The sequence below is a fragment of the Nannospalax galili genome, unplaced genomic scaffold (assembly GCF_000622305.1).
Source record: "Nannospalax galili isolate Female #2095 unplaced genomic scaffold, S.galili_v1.0 scaffold471, whole genome shotgun sequence".
Lineage (NCBI taxonomy): Eukaryota > Metazoa > Chordata > Mammalia > Rodentia > Spalacidae > Nannospalax > Nannospalax galili.
This window is the reverse complement of record NW_008330333.1, coordinates 1,151,558-1,172,781: the sequence shown is the minus strand read 5'-3', so window position 1 is coordinate 1,172,781 and position 21,224 is coordinate 1,151,558. Positions and strand designations below refer to the sequence as shown.

Below are 21,224 nucleotides of genomic sequence, written 5' to 3'. Positions count from 1 at the left end.
AAAGAAAAGAAAGAGACTGTAAAAGATTTTAAAAGGATATGCAAATGGAGATATTTTCCAAAATAGAAAAAAATGAGAAAGCCTAAGCAAGTGATAAAGGTCTGTGTAGGTTTGTTATGATGTATAAAGGATGAGACAAAAATAATATATATGTAATCTTAAATTTTCTATGGTTGTAGTTTAGTCAATTAGTTTAAGGAACAAACTATACATCTAGTCAAGGTTTACTTGAGAATATTTGGTTTTTTCACCCAAGCCTTATTATATACATAGCACATGAAAATTAAAGTACCAGACTGGTGGAACTAACCTTATCGGATGTTTAACAGCCATACTTTGAGGCCTATAGTAATCTGGGCAGAGGGACTCAAATGACAGTTTTTGACCCTTTTCCTCCAAGGTGGACTAAGTTCCAGGGGAATATGGAACATCTCTCAAAATGCCCTGTAACTGTGTTGAGACACCTGTCCTCTGGTTCAGGGAGGCCATGGAGACCCCACAAGATGGACTTGAACCAGTGTTGAGTCTTTAAAAAGGAGGGTCAACTCAGAGGAAACATCTCCTCCATGTTTCCAAGTGAAGCCAGACATGGTTGAACAGGACCTTTGACTTATCTTCACATAGATGGAGCTGGTAAAAGAAAGGAGCCAGGGACTCCTACCAAGGCCATGTGATACCTAAGGATCAGATCCTCATCAGTATATTTCTTTAAGAGTTCAAGGGATTACACTTCCCAGACATTAGGCTTAAGTCTATGTAAAAAGTTATCTAGACAATTATTTCTCATTGATGATTTTGTTCCTAACCACAAATGCTGCTCAGATGTAAGACTTCAAATCTTGGTCTCCAATACTGTAGTGCCCACCTGTAGCTAAGGTAGACAACCAGCTATTGTTCTAAGATGATGGATAAATTTATTTTTCCCCCGTGCACCTACCTACATGTAGGCAATACACTCATACACATAAAAATAAAATGTTACCAGTGATCTTAGCAGACTGCCAGAGAATGCCAGGTTCTGGTCTCCCTCTGGCACAGGGGCTGAGAACCCAGGGGACTGCCTGAGAGCGCCTGGATCCTGCCTCCATGTGGTGCTATCAAAATACCTGAAAGCAAATCCTGAATCCATCACTCTTGTGTCCAGCCTTGGAAGCCAAAAGAAAAATGAAGAGGAATCCAATAGAGGGATGCTTTTGGAAGGCCTTGTCAAGAAATTACAATGGACTCTCATATGAACATTTGAAAATTGCCCTGCTCTGACTTTTTTTCTAGTTCCCTGTCTAGAACTTGTAATGCTAATTACTCTTGTCTTTATGTCTCCTTCACATCTCCTATTTATGATTCAAGGACTTTCTTTTCCCCCTAGAGATAAGAGTTATGCAATTTGAAGTCTTTTAGATAGACCCACTTAAGGGGTACTCCAATTACCCCACCCTGTGCCCCTGTTCAACATGGAAGAAGCCAAAGCTGTCTGAGTCCCAATTCCCTATTAGCAATTTGGGTAACCTCTTCAGAGGATGGTGTGATAAGAATAGGAGGTAGGAATTGGCTAGGCAATTAGGGTAAAAAGACTCCAAAGAAAAGTAGCCAGTTTCTTGGCTAAAACTCACAATGTCCTTGGGCCTCTTAACAACATACGCTGTTCCAAAGGCCAAAAAAGTCAAAAATATTTGGGAGCTTTTATCTAATCCTTAAAAGATTTTAGGGTTACCTCTTTAGAGGAGGGAATGTTAGAGTAGCCCCATAAAAATCCCCCATAAAAATAAATAAATCAAAGAAGAAGAAAGAGAACATGAAGTTATCAGAAAAAAGTGATGGGGAGATATAGGAGGAGTTGAAGGGAAGGGAGTTGGCATGGATTTGATCAAAATACCTTATATGCTTATATCCCTATATGAAATTCTCAATAAATTATTTTTTTAAAGAATGGAATATGGGTCAGGTCCAGAATGAAACCAATCGCTAATCTTCTTTTATCCATGTGTGCATTATCATGATAATTTTATTTTTAGTCTATGTAGTACTGTGCACATACTTATTTTAAAATAGCATAAACTATGGTTGGGGATATTGCAGTATATTAAAAAATGAACTTAGTGACTGGACAGAGAAGTGTGCTTCATGACTTAGAGAAACTGGCAGTTGTAGCTTAAGTTATCTAGTTCCAGTTAATGGTCATAGAAATGTTGAGATTTCACGCTCTGCCCCATGTTTAAAATAATTACATTTTCCTGATTTTATAATTTTTTAATCTAAAAGTTCATAAATCAATGTATAATTATACAAAAGGGTACACATCCATGTGTTATTGAAAGAATTCAATTTTTGCCCTTGTAATTTGTTTACAAATTTCTAAGTAAATTGGAAGAATTCAAAAAAAGTCTGAAGAGGCATTCATCATAAGAGCATCCTGAAATTTTAAGTAAATGTAGACCAGGTGGAGCTGCTACAATATGGTAAACTGTCATTAATGTGGGTGACTTGATATTTGTGAGAAATACTGACTACCTGAGCATGTTTTTGCTTCAGTTAGTGAGGAATGTGTTCCTACCTGACCTATTACTCTTATCCACAAATACATGCAGTCACACATAAGGAAAATGGTTCCGTTAGCTATTAAAGGAAAGACTTATGATGTGCTCTGATTATAAAAACAACATATATGGGGGCTGGAGAATTGACTCATCAGTTAAGAACATTGGCTGCACTTGCAGAGAACCTGGGTTTGACTCCCAGCACCCACACAGCGATGGTGAATCTTTTAGAGTTCCTCTTTATCTTTGGTTTATGGAAAGTTGTTATAGGTGTCTTTTAGTTGCTTCTACATACAGTTGATCTCATCAAAGTTTCTGAGCTTCCTAAATCTGTAGGAAGAACATACTTCATCAAGCCTAGATGATTCCATCGCCTCTGTTTTCCTTAAAGACTGCTTCTACCCGTTTTCTCTTTCTTTTCCTTCTTGGGTTCCTAATTATTCAAAAGTTATAACACTTTATCTTCGTTCTTTTAATTTACACAGTTCATTGTGACACTTAATTACCAAGACCAAATTAAATATGTATAATGTAATTATATAGTGTCCTACATGGATGAGGGAAGGGGTCTGGATGTGAGTGGAAAATAGTGCATGAAATTTTAAAAGCTCAATAAATTAAAGTTTCATCCTAAAAAATTATTGTATGAAATGCACAAAAGCTCAATAAAAATATTTTTAAAAGATTGTATCCAAATGTGTGGGCACACCCATACTAAAAAAAAAGTTTTTTAAAACAATTTAATGTGTCAGTAAAATCTTATACAACTAATGCTAAGCCAAACATAGAGTCTCAGTGTTTAAGAAAAGGATTAAAGACCATTCACTATAAAAACCTCCCTTAGAGTGACAAGCATGACATACAGCACTCATCAAAGAAGCTTCTTTTTGCATCAGATGGAGGCTACTGCAGAGTTACACATCTGGTCAGGCACAGAGAACATGTCTGGGAGATGCCCAGTACTAGGTGACACATCTGCAGTAGAATCTCTACAACTAAGGCTCATGGAACATAGCAGAATAAGGAGCAGAAAGAGGGGTAACGCACCTCTCAATTCTCACCAGTGAGGCTCCCTCGTACATCAGAGTGAGATGCACACAGAAGGCCTCATCTGGCCAAGTTTTAGAGAATAAGAGACTGTAGAGTGTAGGATGGGACTCCTATACAGAACCTCACCCACCCACCATTCAGGGACCATTGTGGAAGAGGAAGCAGAAAGATTGTAAGAGCCAGGGTTGGTTCATGATTACAGGGAAGTGGGGGCCTCCAGACCACTGGAGGTGTGCTCATTGTGAGCCTGCGGCAGCAGTGACATCAAGCATGAGACCCATGTCAGCTCAATTAAACAAAGGCCCAAAGAGGAGGTGAGAAATAGGTGGCAGGCCAGCACTAGCTTGAGAACTATTTGAGACTGATTGCTGCTGGGTGAGGGAGAGTATGACTTACATATGACCACTGGATGGGCTAACTAGGCTCCAGTGGACGCATTTACCCCGAAGGACATTGGGTATAAACACTTGAATAGGACTCAGCATGTATGGCAGAGTGCGTAGGGTTTGGTGGGGGAACACGGGGAGGCATGGATGGGGAGGGGGATCTGTATGTGAGTGAGAAATGTATGAAATTTTAGGAGCTCAATAAAAAATTAAGAATATATATGTATATATGTTCCCAGTATATTTTTCAAAAAGATAAGATTACACACCTCTTTTTCTTCACATCTTGTCTCTTTCTGCATCTTCCTAAAAAGTTTACTCAGTAAGCAAGAACTGTAGAGAAAGCACGAGAGGAAGTGCAGAGGGAAGGTGCTTGCCTAGCAAGTGCAATACTATGGGTTCCATTAAAAACATAAAAGGAAAATAATAATGGGCTGGAGAGCTGGCTCAGTGGTTAAGAGCACTGGCTGCTCTAGGTGAGGACCTGGACTCACTTCCCAGTACCTACATGGAGACTAACAACTATTGGTAACTTCAATCCCTGGGGATCCAATGCCCCCTTCTAGCCTCCCAGATAATTGGATGACACAAATGCACTTCAATGCATTCAGGCAATGCACTCAACATATAAAAAGAAAATAAAAATAATAAATTAAATAAATGAAAGAAAAGGAAAACTTCAGGCAATATTCATTAAACTGCTTGTTTTTCCTATCTTTCAACTACAGTTGATTATTTTCTTTGGTTTAGAAGCAATGTCAGATGCTTGAGGACACAGAGTGGATAGTATGTGTGAGCTGAGGCATCTCATGACCTAGGGAAAGTCTGCTGGGCAGATAGAATAACGCAAAGCAAAACAGAGCTGAAAGAGCCAAAGAGGGAGCCAGGTCTGCACGAGAAAGATGAGCTCTTTGACTTGGCTCTCCAAGCCTGAGTGAAGTGCTGGTCAGGAGAGACCCAGGCAGTGGGTCTGGGCAGAGGGAACAGCAAAGGCTGAAGTATTTACGTGAGGCCAGATCCATGTCCTCTGACACATTAGTTCCCAAGGTCATCCAGCCAATCAGGATGCTCCTGAATGGTTCCAGGCTTTTGTGGTCCTCACCTCTGAGTGTCTGTGGCCACACGCCCTCCACGCCTGCTAACTCTCTTTTGTAATGTTGTCATGCACATTAGTCCCTGAATACTACCTGAGACTCAAAACTAATCTTATAAACCTTTATTGTAACTATTAAGTTAGACATTAAGTTTATAATCTTATAAACTTTTATTATAACTGTTAAGTTAGATATAGAGTGTAAGACAAACTCTCCACATCTGACAGAACACACAATCACCAGAGATGTTTTATAAACAACTTCACCAGAATGCAGAGCACCCAGGTTGTCTCAGTATCAGAACCAGTTTATTGTTTAAAAAAAAAACCCTACATTACAGGATTCAAACACATATGTAGCACATATCCTCCAAAGAGAATACTTAAAAGAAACAACTTGACTTGAACATAAAACAATTCCAGTTACTACTTTAAAAGAAGTCCCAATAGCTGGCATACGGCTCAGTAGTAGAAAACTCTTACCCAGCAGACATGTTGCCTTGGTTATAATCTTTACAGTTATTAGAACAACAAAGTCCCATTAATTGATAGATTCACTGGGAACTTGTGAATGAGAAACCACTAAGACATGAATAACAACTGTCTTTTAAGTTTCCCAAGAACTGATACCTTATGTTTTTTCAGAATATGACTAAACATTTGTTAAATCATACTCAATTAATGAAAACCATTACCAGGGAACAAGAATCAGTATGGGTTCTGTCAGACAGAAAATATGCTTCTGCAGAACCCTTCCCATAGAACCCTCTTTAAGTCCCTGTTCCTTGGGCTGTAGAGTAAGAGGATGAGGGTTTGAAATACACAGCACAGATGGTGCCAGAGAAGAGGGAGACCACAGCCAGGTAGGACCCACAGGTGGAGAAGGCTTTCCATCTTCCCCTTGGGGATGGGACTCTCAGGACAGCACAGGTGATATGGATGTAGGAGGCCAAGTTGCAGACAAATAGAATGAACATGATCAGTGATCTGTAGGTAAGAAACATCATCTCACTGAGATGTGTGTCTGAGCAGGAAGAAGTGGGGGATGGCATTGTCTGCACAGAATGAGTCGAGCTATCAGCAGGGTGTGCAGGAGAGCATGGAGACTGACCATCACCCATGATCCAGCCACCAGCTGGGCACAGAGCTGATGGGTCATTTTTGTTGTATAGTATAAGGCCTGGCATATGGCCACAAAGCACTTGTAGGCCATCATAGCCAGGAGGAAGTTGTCCATGTCAGCAAGTTCAAAGAGAAAATATATCTGTGTGAGACACCCAGAGAAGATGGCCTGACTCCCAAGTACATGGTTGACCAGCACCTTGGGGACAGTGGTGGAGGAGAAGCAGACATCCACAAAGGACAGGTTGCAGAGGAAGAAGTACATGGGGGTGTGCAGGCGGGAGTCAGTGCTGATGGCCAGGATGATGAGCAGGTTTCCCAGGACGGTGGCCAGGTACATGATGAGGAAGAGCAGGAAGAGGGGCTGCTGCTGCTGGGGCTGCCAGGAGAGTCCCAGGAGGAGGAACTCAGTGACAAGCGACTGGTTCGTTTTTCTCCTGGTCTGAGCCCAAGTGAATAGAAGACAGTGAATTCAAAAACCTAAATGGGGATGGTCAGGCTGTGATAAGACTCTAGGCAGGACCACATGTACAAATCAGTCAATAGAGTGGCCAAAACAGGATGTGTCCACCCCACCCATACATCCACATTCCAGTCCTTGACTTTTAATGGTTTTTCTCCTTGAATTCCTGAGACCTGTTTTAAACATTAAACAATAAAGAACACATCCATCTCTAAGACTAGCTGTGCCCCTACTTAACATTTTTCAGTTCTCCCTCCACCTCAGACCAACCCAACTCCTTAGTGACTCAGAAAGACGCAAGAGACATGGTTGGTTATTACTGAGTTATCTCAAGTGACAACCAATGGATTCAGAGCTTCTGCTACGACTTCCTGTATCTGGAAGAAGTTGCAAGGGGAGTCCTTGAATAACTTATCTCAAATGAACAAATGTTTGTTTGTGTTGGCAGCTGTAGCCTTATTTGGGGACGTTGGTGCTGTCCATTCCTGACCACCTCGACCTAATTGGTCAGTGCTTCTCTTTATTAGCAGACATTGTGATGTCATAGACACATTCGCAGGTCCTGATTGAGAAGCAGGTATCTGGAATTTTGGTGTTCTGAGAAAGAAGTATGTTCAGGACATTCATGGAGCAGGCATTTAGAGAAGCTCTTTGGCTACTGGGACCAGATTCCTTATAGCCTCATTAGAGACAAGAAGAGAACAATTCCCCATCTATGTCTTTGGCCTCTTTGCATCAAACAATGAGAACATCATCAGAGTTTAGGTACAACTCAGGTTAAAATGTAAAGATGTTAGAAATGTATCACCACTGGGGGAGACAGATCCCAGACCTTGTGATGTCAACTCTCATCATTGGTGCACACAGATGTAGAAATGCAGTTTTTATATTCCTGTGTGTTCTGTGTGATATTTGTATTCTTATATCTGATGATCTTCAGAGGTTATTAATAATGCCACATTACCTCCACTCTGCAAGTGGGAATATTTAGAGAACATTATCAAGATGGACCTAGTGCACAAAAGATAGGGTAAATGGGAACTTGAACCTAAGGGATGTTGTCTCAAGGAGAACTTATCATACTACAGGACTTTAGAGTAGATGCCTTTTAGAGTATCTGTCCAACCCACAAGGTTCATTGTTTCTCAGAATGGAAACCCTATCCCACATAGTCTCAGTGTGGTGGGGGTAGGGATTCATGTTCAACACACACACACACACAGAGAGAGAGAGAGAGAGAGAGAAAAGAGAGAGAGAGAGAGAGAGAGAGAGAGAGAGAGAGAGAGAGAGAGAGAGAGAGAGAGAGAGAGAGAGAGAGAGAGAGAGAGAGAGAGCACCCTCTGTAGCTATGGAAGTAGAGTGAGGCTCCACTAGTCTATATCACTGAAGGGAAGGGCCACGATCTGTACTCCAATCCTCTTCTGCCTTCCCCATTCTTATCTGAGGAGCAGACAGGGGCCTAGAGGTAATCACACAGCCAGGCCTGGTGGTGAACACCTGAAATACCAGCTATGAGAAACCTCAGGCATGAAGATTACAATTCAAGGCTTACCTGGTTTTCTAGTCCAGGTTTGAGTCATTTTCTGAAGATTGATACTTTCAGCCATGTTTTGGTCAGGATTCATGGTTCCAAGTCACAGAAACAAATTGTACATAGTTTAGCAGGAAGAATTCTGCATATGTGTGCTCATGTCTGTGGGGGTATCTATGTGTGTAGGGGCCCAGAGTCGATGCCCCCATCTTCATTCTCCACCATATATATTGAGACAGGGTCTCTTGCTGAACCCAGAGCTCACCAATTCCAGCTAGTGTAGCTAGTCAGCTTATCCTAGAGACCTCCTACCTCCGCCTCCTGAGTGCTGGGATTGAGATGGCCATCACACCTGCCCTACTTTCACATGTGTTCTGGGGATCCAAACACATGCATGGTAAGCACTTTATTCACTGTGCCATCTTTCCAGCCCCAGCAGAAAAACCTTTAGCTGTTGTTCGTGTTGTTCATGTTTGTTTGTTTGTTTGTTTGAGACAGGGTCTGACTATGAAGCCCTGGCTGGCTTGGAACTTGCTGTGTAGACCAGACCAGGCAGCCCTCAAACTCACAGATCAACCAGAAAGGCTTTTTAATAAATGAATCTTGATTCAATGATGGGTGACTCTCTGGTTAACAAATTGTACAGACATACTATTCATGGGTGGGGAGACAGCAATGCCGGGGCAGCAATGGTGTCCATGACAGTTGCCTCAGAAAAGCAAGATGTGGCACACAGCACCTGGTTCCATGATTCTGGTCTGGTTACCAAATCCATGATATTCTGAGACCTGGTTCATCAGCTCTCCAGGGAAACAGAACCAACAAAACATATAAATTCTGATATTATATACATCAGAATTCTGGATCTGAGCATTTCAAAGAGAAATGTGTCAGAGGCTGCATGGTGGTGTACATCTGAAATTCCAGCACTCAGGACACTGCCACTGGAGAATTCTGAGTTCTATGACAGCCTGAGCTCCATAGCAAGACCTTGGCTCAAAACTAAACAAAGCGAACTCTATCAGGCTTTGCCAGAGTAACAGTCCATAGAACCACCCAGCCACTGTAACTTTAAAAAACACTAACCTCTCTCTTCTCCTGTTTGTTGGTCTGCAGGTCAACTGAGCTTCAGACTATGGGTCATCAGGGCTTGGCAACAGGGACTGCCCGGTTCACATGCATTCTTCCTGGGCTCCTTCTGAGGGTCTCAGCCTTCAGAGTGAGCTCTCCTGGGGAGTGCCTGCAGGCAGGAAGGCACACCCCACTGCCCAGGCCCCTTGATGCCACTCCTCACTCATTTTCACCTAGTAAAACAGCACATGTGACCAAACCCTAGGTCAAGGGTCGGTAAGGATAACCATCTTCCAGAAGCCACAACGCGTATAGAATTATACCTTTGTATAATTGATTTACAGGAGAGTAAATGTTTGAGACTCTGAGTTTACTGCAAGAACAGAGGTACATGACAGCAGTGCATCTGAGAAATCACAGACCTGGATTGCAATGATTATAGTTTACAAAAATTTTGAGGCAGGGTCTCATGTAGCACAACTGGTCTTAAACACTACGACAAAAATGGACCACTGTTCTAGTTACTTTTTATTGCTATGACAAAACACGCTGACCAAACCAACTTGGGGTAGAAAGGGTATATTTCATTTTACAACCCCCAGGTCACATGTGATGAGTGAGGGAGGCCAAGGCAGGAACTCAGAGCTGGAACCCAGAGGCAGGACCTAAAACACAGACCTTGGAGGAATGCTGCTTACTGTAGGCTTGCTGCCCTGGCCCACACTCAACCTGCTTTCTTATAAAATACAGGACCATCTGCCCAAGGGTGGTACCACCCACAGTGGACTGGGCCCTCACACATCTCTCAACAATGAAGAAGATGCCCCACAGGCATGGCCACAGGCCAGTCCAATGGAGACAATTCCTCAGTTGAGGTTCCCTCTACCCACATGTATCAAGTTGACAACTGAAGCTATCCAGAACCACCACTACATGAAAACCATTTTAGGCAAACATCAAAATGCCATGCCACAGCACATGCCTGTAATCCCAGTACTCAGGGGGCTAAGGAAAGAGAACTGGTAGTTTAAGGGCAGCCTGAGTTACATAGCAAAATCCCACTGAGACAGACAGAGGGAGAGGGAAATGCTAAGTAATGTTTTCAAAGGATGATAAAAGTGGGCTGGGATGTAGCTCAGAGCTGAGGGTTTAGCATACCAAAGGCTTTTGGTTTTCATCTGTGTACTGGTAAAATAATGACAGTGTGGTAGATGCAGCACAGTTTGAAGGACAAACAACACCAGGGATTTCAGCGAGTCAACAGGGCTCAACTGCTCTTACTGCTGTCAGATCTCATCACAATTGAAATGCTAGATGAAAACAATAAGTAGACACAAAAATATTCCACATGGAGAATTACCTGAGTTTTGTAAAGTTAGAAAAGTAGAGGAAAGTTTAAATCTGGGTGAGGGGATAGCAAAATTTAAGTGATGTCTCTGCTTTTCTTTCTTCTCCAAATGTTCTATGATGATATCTTGTCTATATATCCATGTGTCATACTGACATCATCATCATCCCAAAACACATTTTTAGATATTTTATTTTTATGTTATGTGTATGTGTGTTTTGCCTGCATGTATGTAAATGAACCATGAGTGTGCCTGGTGCCTGTGGAGGACAGAAGAGGGCATCAGATCCCCTGAAACTGGAGTTAAGGATGGTTGTTAGCTGTCAAGTGGGTTCTGGGAACTGAACTTGGGTCCTCTGGAAAAACAGTAAATGCTCTTAACCATTGAGCCATCTCTCTAGAGCCCTAAGAAACACATTTTTAAAAGACATTTTAATGGCATTAGTCAAATCTTACTCAACAAATGCTAAAACAAATATAAGTGGAGTTGTAGGATCTGTGCAAAGGAAGACAGCAGATGGGAAGACTCACAGGTTCCTGACATTTGCTATGGGCTCTCTAGACAGTTTTGTTCTTTCCAATTTAAACTTTTTTTAATTAATTAATTAATTAATTTTTGTCTTTTTGAGGCAGGGTCTCTCTGTAGCCCCAGCTGTCCTGGAACTCACTGTATAGACCAGGCTGGCCTTGAACTCACAGAGATCCGCCTGCCTCTGCCTCTACTGAGATTAAAGGTGTGTGCCACCACACCCAGCTTATTATTTTTATGTGTATGCGTCTATTGCCTGCGTGTAGATAAGTGCACCTGTGTTGTGCAATGCCTGCAGAGGACAGAAGAGGCTGTCAGGCCCCCTGGAACTAGAGTTATGGACAGTTGTTAGCTGCCATGTGGGTGCTGGGATTAAAATCCAGGTCTTCTGCAAGAACAACCAGTGTTCTTAACTGCTAAGCCATCTCTCCAGCCCCCTAATTTGAACTTTTAAAAATCTATTTATTTTTATGTGTATGAGTGTTTTGCCTGCATATATGTAAGTGCACCCATGCATGCAATGCCTGCAGAGGCCAGAAGATGGCATTGGGTCCCCTGAAACTGGAGTAAGGACAGTTGTTATCTGCCATGTGGGTGCTGGGACTGAACAGTGCTCTTAACTGCTGAGCCATCTCTCCAACTCCACTGATTTTTTCTAAAATTTTTCTTCAATAAACATGCTCAAGAACATTGAAGAGGGCAGGAGGGGGAGCTCAGAGGCAGAGTGCTGGCCTAGCAGGTGCAAAGCTAAGGCTCCCACCCCAGCACAAAAGCAAACACAAGTTCAGGCAAAATTCATTCATCCCATTTTTTCCCCTTCAACTAAAGTTGATTGTTGCCTTTGGTTTAGGACCTCCATCAGACTCTTAGGGACAGAGTGAGTAGTGGTGGAGGGGGAGGGTCTGAGCTGTCTTGATATAGAGCCTGATGTAATATTTAAGGAAAATATGGATTTAAATCCTTGTTTTTCCTCTTTCTGTCAGTAAAGTTCAGCTGACAAGTTTGTGGTTAGAAGACTGACACAGCTAGCTAGAACCACTGGCCTTGTGTCCTGACAAATCCCTCAATTCTGTTTGTCTTAGAGACCTCTGCAATGACTTTCAGACCCCAGATTCTTTTTTAGCATGCTCTTTTCTAAATTTATAATAATCTGCCTGGTTTTAAGACTTTGCTGATAGCTGCACAGGGTGGCAGACACCTTTAGTCCCGGCACTCAGGAGGCATGGGTAGGAGGATCTCTGTGAGTTCAAGGCCAGCCTGGTCTACATAGTGAGCTCCAGGTCAGCTGGGTTACAGGGAGACCCTGTCACACACTCATACACACACACAAAAAAAAACAAGACTTTGTTGATGGCCAAACAACATGTAAGTTACCTGGTTTTAAGACTTTGCTGATAGTCAATCGATATGTACATTTCCGTCTCACTGTAACCCAATGCCTAATGTATAAAAGATATGTGCTATTTCCTTTCAGGATCCAAATACTGAAGGGTGAGGCTACTGGACCACTCTGCAGCCTAAATAAAATACCTGCTTCCAGTACACTCCAGGTGTCCTGCCTGATCTTTCCCACAATAGTCTCAGCAGCTAAGGAAAGTCCGATGGGGATAAAAGAATCACTCAAAGAATAACAGAGGAGAGGGAACCAAAAGCAGGGCTCAGAGGCTTCATGGAGCAGGAGGAGCCATTAAGTTTGGTTTTTGAAGGCATGGGCAGAGGACTGCTCTGAAGAGACCCAGGCAGTGGATCTGGGCAGAGGGAACAGCAAATGTGGATTTATTAACCTGATACCAGATCCATGACCTCAGCCACACCAGCCCCAAAGGTGGTCACCCAGCCAATCAGGATGCTCCTGAAGGGTTCCAGGCTTTTATGGTCCTCACCTGAGTGTCTGTGGCCACATGCCTACCACAGGTGCTGACTATCCTCTGAAATGCGGTCATGAACATTAGTCCCTGAATATTACCTAAGAGACTCAAAACTAATTTTATAAGCCTTTATTGTAACTATTAAGCTGGACATATGAAAGAGGCTAAGGGAAACTGTGCACCTCTGACCACACAATCACCAGGATGCTTTATAAACTTCAGTGTCACCCTAATGCACAAGACCTGAGTTACTGTCTCAGTATCAGGGCCAAAAAATTTTACAAACTTTCTACATGAAGCTAGAGTGTGGCTCAGAAGTTAGAGTGCTTGCTGCTCTCCCAGAGGACATGATTTCTGTTCCCAGCACCCATCAGAGGGCTAACAACTGCCCATTACTCCAGCTCCAGGGGTTCTGACAAACTCTCTTATGCTTCCCCTGGTACCCCCACACATACATACACATAAGTAAAAGTGAATCTTATAGAACAATTTCTACATCATTGCAGTATTCAAATATATACATAATACATACCTTCCAAAGAGACTATTTAGAAAAAAAAACTTGTAAATAAAATAATTTCAAAGTTAGTACTTAAAAAGAAGTCTTACTGACTTGGTGGCACACAACTTGTCCTAGTTTGTTTCTCCACTGCTGTGACAAAATACTCCGACCACTACCAACTTGGGGAGGAAAGGGTTTATTTAGCTTACATCTCCTGGGTCACAGTTCATCAGGGAGTCCAAGGTAAGAATTCAGGGCAGGAACCTGGAGCCAGGCGCTAGAGCACAGGTCATAGAGGAATGCTGCTTACTGGCTTGTTCCCCTGGCCCCTACTCAGCCTGCTTTCTTATGCAACACAGGCCCACCTACCCAGGGGCGGCACCACCCACAGTGGGCTGGGCCCTCCCCCATCACTCAACAATTAAGAAGATGCCCCATGGACATGGCTGCAAGCCAGTCCAATGAAGGCAATTCCCCAATTGAGGCTCCCTCAGCCCAGGTGTGTCAATTTGACACTAAAGCTCTTCAGCACAATTGACCCCTTGTCAACTTGACACAAAAACACATCACTATTAAACCATAACCTTTCCAATTCCTGTCCCCAAGATATGATGTTAATATCAACATAAGACAATACAACCTTAAAAACCCCACAGTCCTCAAAAAAATTGCAAATACTTAAAAGTCCATAGTCTTTTAAAAGTCTCTTAACTGTGGGCTTTTGTAAAATCCAAAACAAGTACTGTCTTATTTCAAAGGGAAGAATTGGGCACACCTAAGCAAAACCGAAGTCCAGCAAAGTAGCTCAAGGCTGGACATCTGGGATTCACTCACAAACTTCTGGGCTCCAAAGAGTTCTGGAAGCTCTGCTTCTCTGACTCTGCTGTCCACAGCACACACAGCTCATCTCACAGACCCAGGCCAGCTCCATTCCACACCTACTGCTGTCTTTGGTGGTCGTCCCATGGTCCTGGCACCTCCAAAAAGCTGGGGTCTCCACTGAAACTGAGGCTACACCTTCACAATGGCTTCTTCTTGCCTCTTGGGGTGCAAAGCCTCAGATTCTCTCAATGACCCCTTCAATCCTGGGGTCTTCACTGCAACTGAAGCTGTACTTCACCTATGACCTTTCCTGGTCTCTCAGGGTGCCACACCTCAGCTGCTCTCTGTGACCCTCTCTTAGTTTGTTTCTTCATTGTTGTGACAAAATACTCTGACCAATACCAACTTGGAGAGGAAAAGGTTTATTCAGCTTACAACTCCCAGGTCACAGTTCATCAGGGAGCCCAAGGTAGGAACTCAGGGCAGGAACCTGGAGGCAGGAGCTGGAGCACAGGCCATGGAGGAACACTGCTTACTGGCTTGCTCCCCTGGCCCTTGCTCAACCTGCTTTCTTATTCAACACAGGTCCACCTGCCCAGAAATGGTGCCACCCACAGTGAGCTGGGCTTTCCCACATCACTCATCAAGAAGATGCCCCTCAGACATGGCCACAGGCCAGTCCAATAGAGGCAATTCCCCAACTGAGGCTCCTTCAACCCAGGTGTGTCAGGTTGACACTAAAGCTATCCAGCACAATTGACCCCTTCTCAACTTGACAAACAAACATCACTGTTAAACCATAACTTTCCAATTTCTGTCCCCAAGATATGATGTTAATATCACAACATAAGACAGTACAACCTTAAAAAACCCCACAGTCCTTAAACAATCCAAACACTTAAAAGCTCATAGCCTCTTTTAAAAGTCTCTTAACTGTGGGCTTCTGTAAACTACAAAACAAGTTTAAAAAATCAAATGTATAGGTACTAGTAATATTTAACAAAGGTAATTGTTTATATAAAGTTTTAAAAAGTCTCTCAACTGTGGGCTCTTGGAAAATTAAAAACAAGTTAAATAATGTTTTATTTCAAAGGGAAGAATTGGGTATACTTAAGCAAAACCTTAGACCAGCAAAGTAGCTCAAGGCTAGATATCTGGGATTCACTCATGATCATCTGGCCTCCAAAGGGTTCTGGCAGCTCCACTTCTCTGACTCTGCCATCCACAACACAAACAGCTCATCTCACAGACTCAGGCCAGCTCCATTCCACACCACGACCTTGGTGGTCGTCCCATGGTCCTGGCATCTCCAAAAAGCTGGGGTCTCCACTGAAACTGAGGCTACACTTTCACCAATGGCTTCTTCTTGCCTCTTCAGGTGCAAAACCTCAGATTCTCTCCATGACCCCTTCAATCCTGGGGTCTTAACTGCAACTTAAGCTGCACTTTCGCCTATGGCCTTTCCTGGCCTTTGCGTGTCAAGCTTCAGCTGCTCTCTGTGACCCCTTCATGCTTTCAACACCAGAACCATGCAGGAGTCTCTTACGCATTACCAAGTCCTGCTTCCAGCTTGAGATAGAGGCTCGGGTCCCCTCTGTGTGCTGACCCTGAGGAAATATCTCCCAGAAGACTTCACCATGGTGATGCTGGTCTCTTGTTACTTACAGCTGATTTTTCAGCCCCAGCTAACCAGCATCAATTGTCCCAGCAAAGCAAAGGTTTTGCTTCAAGTTCTAGTCTCTTCTTAATCACAGATGATTCTTCAGCCCCAGCCAACCAGAACCCACAGATCCTCAATCCAAAATCTCACACAAACAGCCCTGATAGTCTCCATTTCCCTTTGAAACTTCATAAGCCAGGCCCCCATCATCTACAATTCTTTCAGCATAACTGTTCAAAGCACCACAGCAACAAATTTTGAACATTCAATGGCTTTTCCAGCTCAAAGTTCCAAATGCTTCCACAATCCTAAAAACTCTAAGGCCAGGTCTATCACAGCAATGCCCTACTCTCTGGTACCAATTTCTGTCCTAGTTTGTGTCTCCATTGCTGTGACAAAATACTCCGACCAATACCAACTTGAGGAGGAAAGGGTTTATTCAACTTAAATCTCCCGGGTTATAGTTCATCAGGGAGCCCAAGGTAGGAATTCAGGGCAGGAACCTGGAAGCAGGAGCTGGAGCACAGGCTATAGAGGAATGCTGCTTACTGGCTTGCTCCCCTGGCCCCTACTCAGCCTGTTTTCTTATGCAACGCAGGCCCACCTGCCCAGGGGTGGCACCACCCACAGTGGGCTGGGCCCTCCCACATCACTCAACAATCAAGAAGATGCTCCATGGACATGGCTGCAGGCCAGTCCAATGAAGGCAGTTCCCCAATTGAGGCTCCCTCAATCCAGATGCATCAAGTTGTCACTAAAGCTATCCAGCACATAACTTTAATCAAAGCACTCAGGACAGACACAGGTAAACTCTGTGCTTTTCAGACCAGCCTAGTCCATAGTGTGTTCAAGGACAGCCACAGATACATAGTAAGACTCTATCTCAAAAAAAGAGAGCAAGAAAGGCAGAAGAATGGGAAAAGGAGGTCTCAAGACAAGACCTGGCATGTAGCTCAATGGTACACTGCTTGTCTTGTCTAGCATGTGCAAGGCCCCTGGGGTCCGTCCCTAAAAGAACATGAAATCCCATTTTCATAAATTGTCCATGATGCCCAATGAATGGGAGTCCACTATTACAAGAGCGACCACTGTCTACTAAGTGCCCAAGTCACAGATGTCCTACTCTGCTTTCCAGACTGTAATGCAGCAATTGCTGCATGGTACTCAGTTAAGGAAAATATGACTTGGGAATAAGAATCAATCTATATTCTATCATCAGAAAGAAAAAGGTTTTCTGTGGACCACTTTCCATAGGGCCCTTTTTAAGTCCCTGTTCCTCGGGCTGTAGATGAAAGGGTTGAGCATGGGGGTCACCACTGTGTACATCACAGTGGCTGCTGTGTCCTCAGCTGAGTGTGAGGAAGAAGGATTGAAATACACAGCTGATGGTAGCAGAGAACAGCAAAACCACAGCCAGGTGGGAGCCACAGGTGGAGAAGGCTTTCCATCTTCCCCTTGGGGATGGGACTCTCAGCACAGCACAAGTGATGTGGACGCAGGATGCCAGGATGCAGGAAAATGGAATGAACAGGATCAGGGACCCCTCCGTGAGAATCATCATCTCATTGAGGTGTGTGTATGAGCAGGAGAGCTTCAGAAGGGGAGTCACATCACAGAAGAAGTGCGGGATGACATCGCCTGCACAGAATGAGAGCCGAGCCATCAGCAGAGTGTGTAATAGCATATTCAAGTTGGCAATGACCCATGACCCAGTCACTAGCAGGGCACAAAGCTGTGAGTCATCTTTGGTGTATAGTGTAAGGGTGGCATATGGCCACAAAGCGGTCATAGGCCATCACAGCCAGGAGGAAGATGTCCATGTCACCAAACATGAACGCAAAATACATCTGTGTGAGACACCCAGAGACGGAGATGGTCTGACTTCTGAGTATGTGGTTGACCAACACATTGGGGACAGTGGTGGAGGAGAAGCAGACATCCACAAAGGACAGGTTGCAGAGGAAGAAGTACATGGGGGTGTGCAGGCGGGAGTCAGTGCTGATGGCCAGGATGATGAGCAGGTTTCCCAGGACGGTGGCCAGGTACATGATGAGGAAGAGCAGGAAGAGGGGCTGCTGCTACTGGGGCTGTGTGGAGAGTCCCAGGAGGAACTTGAAGATGTGAGAGTGATTCATTTTTCTCATGGTCTGGGCCAAAGTGAATAGAAGACAGTGAATTCAAAACTTAGATGGGGATGGTTAGAATGTGATCGGGCTCTAGGCAGGACCGGGTTTACACATCAATCCATAGAGCTGCTAACACAGGATGTGTTCACCCACCCATATGTCCACATCCAAGACTTAGCTTTGATGCTTTTCCCTACATGAGTCCCTGGGTCCTATTTTTATAATGAGCATGAAAACACATTGTTTGTAACAATTGCTGTCTCTACTTGTGTTGTTCAGTTTTCCTTCCACTCAGACTTATCCAACTCCTTATTGGCTCAGAAAGACACAAGAAATTGCTGGTTAGTACTGAGTTTATCTCAAGTAATAACAAATAAATTCTGGACTCTTATAACTTCCTGTCTCTGGAAGAATTGCAAAGCAAGTTCCTAAAGAACTTCCCCTCTGAATGAACAAATATTTATGTCTCCACTGCTGTAACTTTACCTGGGGAAGTTGATGCTGTCCACTGCTGTCCACCTTAACCTAACTGGACAGAGCTTCTCTCAGGGGTGTGATGCCTTGGTAACATGGGCAGGTCCTGAGCAGGTGAGGAGCGAGTATTTGAAGTCTTGGTCTTCTGAGCAAGAAAGATATGTGGGACAATCACAGAATAGGCATTTCCCGGGCCTCTTTGGCCTCTGGGACCAGGTTCCCTTAGAGCCTCATTAGTGACAAGAAGAGAACAATTCCTATGTACGTACAGTCTTTGGCCCCTTTGGACCAAATAATAAAGGCAACAAACAGCATCAGAGTTTAGAGGCACATCTTGGGTCAAAATGTAAAGCTGTTAGGAATGGGTCCACTGTAATTGGAATAGATTCTAGTAGACAACCTTGCTATGTCAACCCTCATGACTTTGGTGATCTGGGTCTTTGCCCACAGATAGGAATAGTTTTTCTATCTTTTTGCTTTCAGACTTTCAGACTTGGACTTTCATCTGGGTAATGGGATTGCAACATTTAAGTGCTTTTTGCTTTCTTTTTTAATATTCCTGTGTTTTGTGTAGTGTTTTCATGTGTCTGATGGTCTTCAGAGGTAACTGATGATGCTATAATCTCTAATTTCAAGGTAGGAATTTTAAGGGCACATTAGTAAGCTGTAGTAATAGACACTGTGGAGTCTGGTTTGAAGAGCAGTTTTCTCTGTCATATTGCAAATTCCAGGCCTCTATGGTAAATATCTTTTGGTACATCTCTCCAAATCACAGTTTACTGTTTCCTTGGAATAGAACCCCTATTACACATAATCTTGGTGTAATGAGGCACTGGGAACGATGTTTATATCTCACACACACACACACACACACACACACACACACACACACACACACACACACATCTCCATAGCTGGTAGAATCACAGAGTTTGGAATAAGGATTGAGAGATGACCTGAGCCAACATGTGTGATCTCAACCCTGTTCTTCCTGTCCAGTTCTGAGCAGAGATTCACAGGGGGACTAAAGAAGCAACACATAGCTGAGCATGGCAGTAAACCTCAAATCCAACACTGGGAAGACTGAGATAGGAGGAGGGGAAGAGAGAGAGAGAGAGAAAGACAGATGAGAGAAAGGGGGAAGGGAGACAAAAACAAAGAGAATACAAGTGATGTTTTCTTTTTAAATTCTTTTTGTGATTTATTTTTATTTTATGTATATGAGTATTTTGCCTACTTGAATATAAGTGCACTATGTATGTGCAATGCTTGGAGGCCAGAAAAGGGCACCAGATTCCCTGGAACTGGAGTTACTGATGGTTGTTAGCTGCCATGTAGGTACTAAGAACAGAGCCCAGGTCCTCAGCAAGAGCAGCCAGTGCTCTAAGCCATTGCTCCAGTCCCACCAAGTGATATTTTTAAAGGATAGTTAATAATATGATTAAAAATCAGCTGATATTGGCAAGTATGGTGGCACACACCTGTAATCCCAACACTTGGGAGGCAGAGGCAGGTGGATCTTTGTGAGTTCGAGGCCAGCCTGATCTACATAGCGAGTTCCAGGCCAGCTGGGGCTACAGGGAGATCCTGTCTCAAAAAAAAAAGTTTCAAATTCATAATAACTTCATTTTTGTCAATTTAGAAGAGTAAAAGAACGTTTATACCTGGGTGATGGGATCGCAACATTTAAGTGCTATCTTTTGGTTTGTTTCTACTGCAGTTTTTCTAAAATGACTCATTCTATCATTGATGTCTAAATATGGGCTGGCAAGATGGCTCAGCAGGTAAAAGCACTTGCCACACAAGCTTGGTGACCTGAGTTTGGTCCCTGGAAACCGTAGTGGAAGGAATTTTAAAAAAATAAAAACTGTTAACAGTTGTCCTTTGACATCCACATATATGCTTGGTATGTGTGTACCTCTACACACACACACACACACACACACCACCATATACATACAATAATAATATTTTTAATTTTGTTAATTTATTGATCTATTTATTGTGGGGTGTGGGGCACAGTGTGCCAGAGGGTCAGAGGATATCTTGCAGGAGTCAGTTCCCTCCTGGCACCATAGGAGTTTCAGAAATTTAACTCAGGTCATCAGGCTTGGTGGAAGGAGCTTTACCTGCTGAAACATTTCAGTGGCCACATTTTAATAAATATATTCATGGGGCTGCAGATATAGCACAGCAGTTAAGAACATTGAATGTTCTTGCAGAAAACCTGGTTTCAAATCCTAGCACCCACATGGCAGCTAACAACTGTCCATAACTCCAGTTCAAAGGGATCCAACAGTCTCTTCTGTCCTCTGCAGGCATTTCATGACACAGATGCACTTACCTACATGCAGGCAATACACGCATACACATAAAATAAAAATAATAAATAAAATATCCCAGCACTTAGGCAGCAGAGGCAGGTAGATCGCTGTGAGTTCAAGGACAGCCTGGTCTACAAAATTCCAGGCCAGATGGGGCTACAGGGAGATCCTAAATAAATAAATAAATAAATAAATAAATAAATAAAGTAAATAAGTAAAAAATATATTCATGAGCAAGCTTCCATTGGCCTGAAAATCTTGGGTATAAATTTAATTAAGAATTATTGTATGAGCAGGGTGTGGTTCCACAGGCCTTTAGTG

At 43.3% G+C, this 21,224-nt stretch overlaps 2 pseudogenes; both read right to left on the bottom strand.

Annotated features, from left to right (window-relative positions):
* Nucleotides 1–5,833: 5,833 nt before the first annotated feature.
* On the bottom strand, nt 5,834–13,070 carry LOC103744915 (annotated as a pseudogene).
* A 4,124-nt stretch (nt 13,071–17,194) lies between these two features.
* LOC103744185 lies at nt 17,195–18,123 on the bottom strand (annotated as a pseudogene).
* Between the last annotated feature and the right edge of the window lie 3,101 nt (nt 18,124–21,224).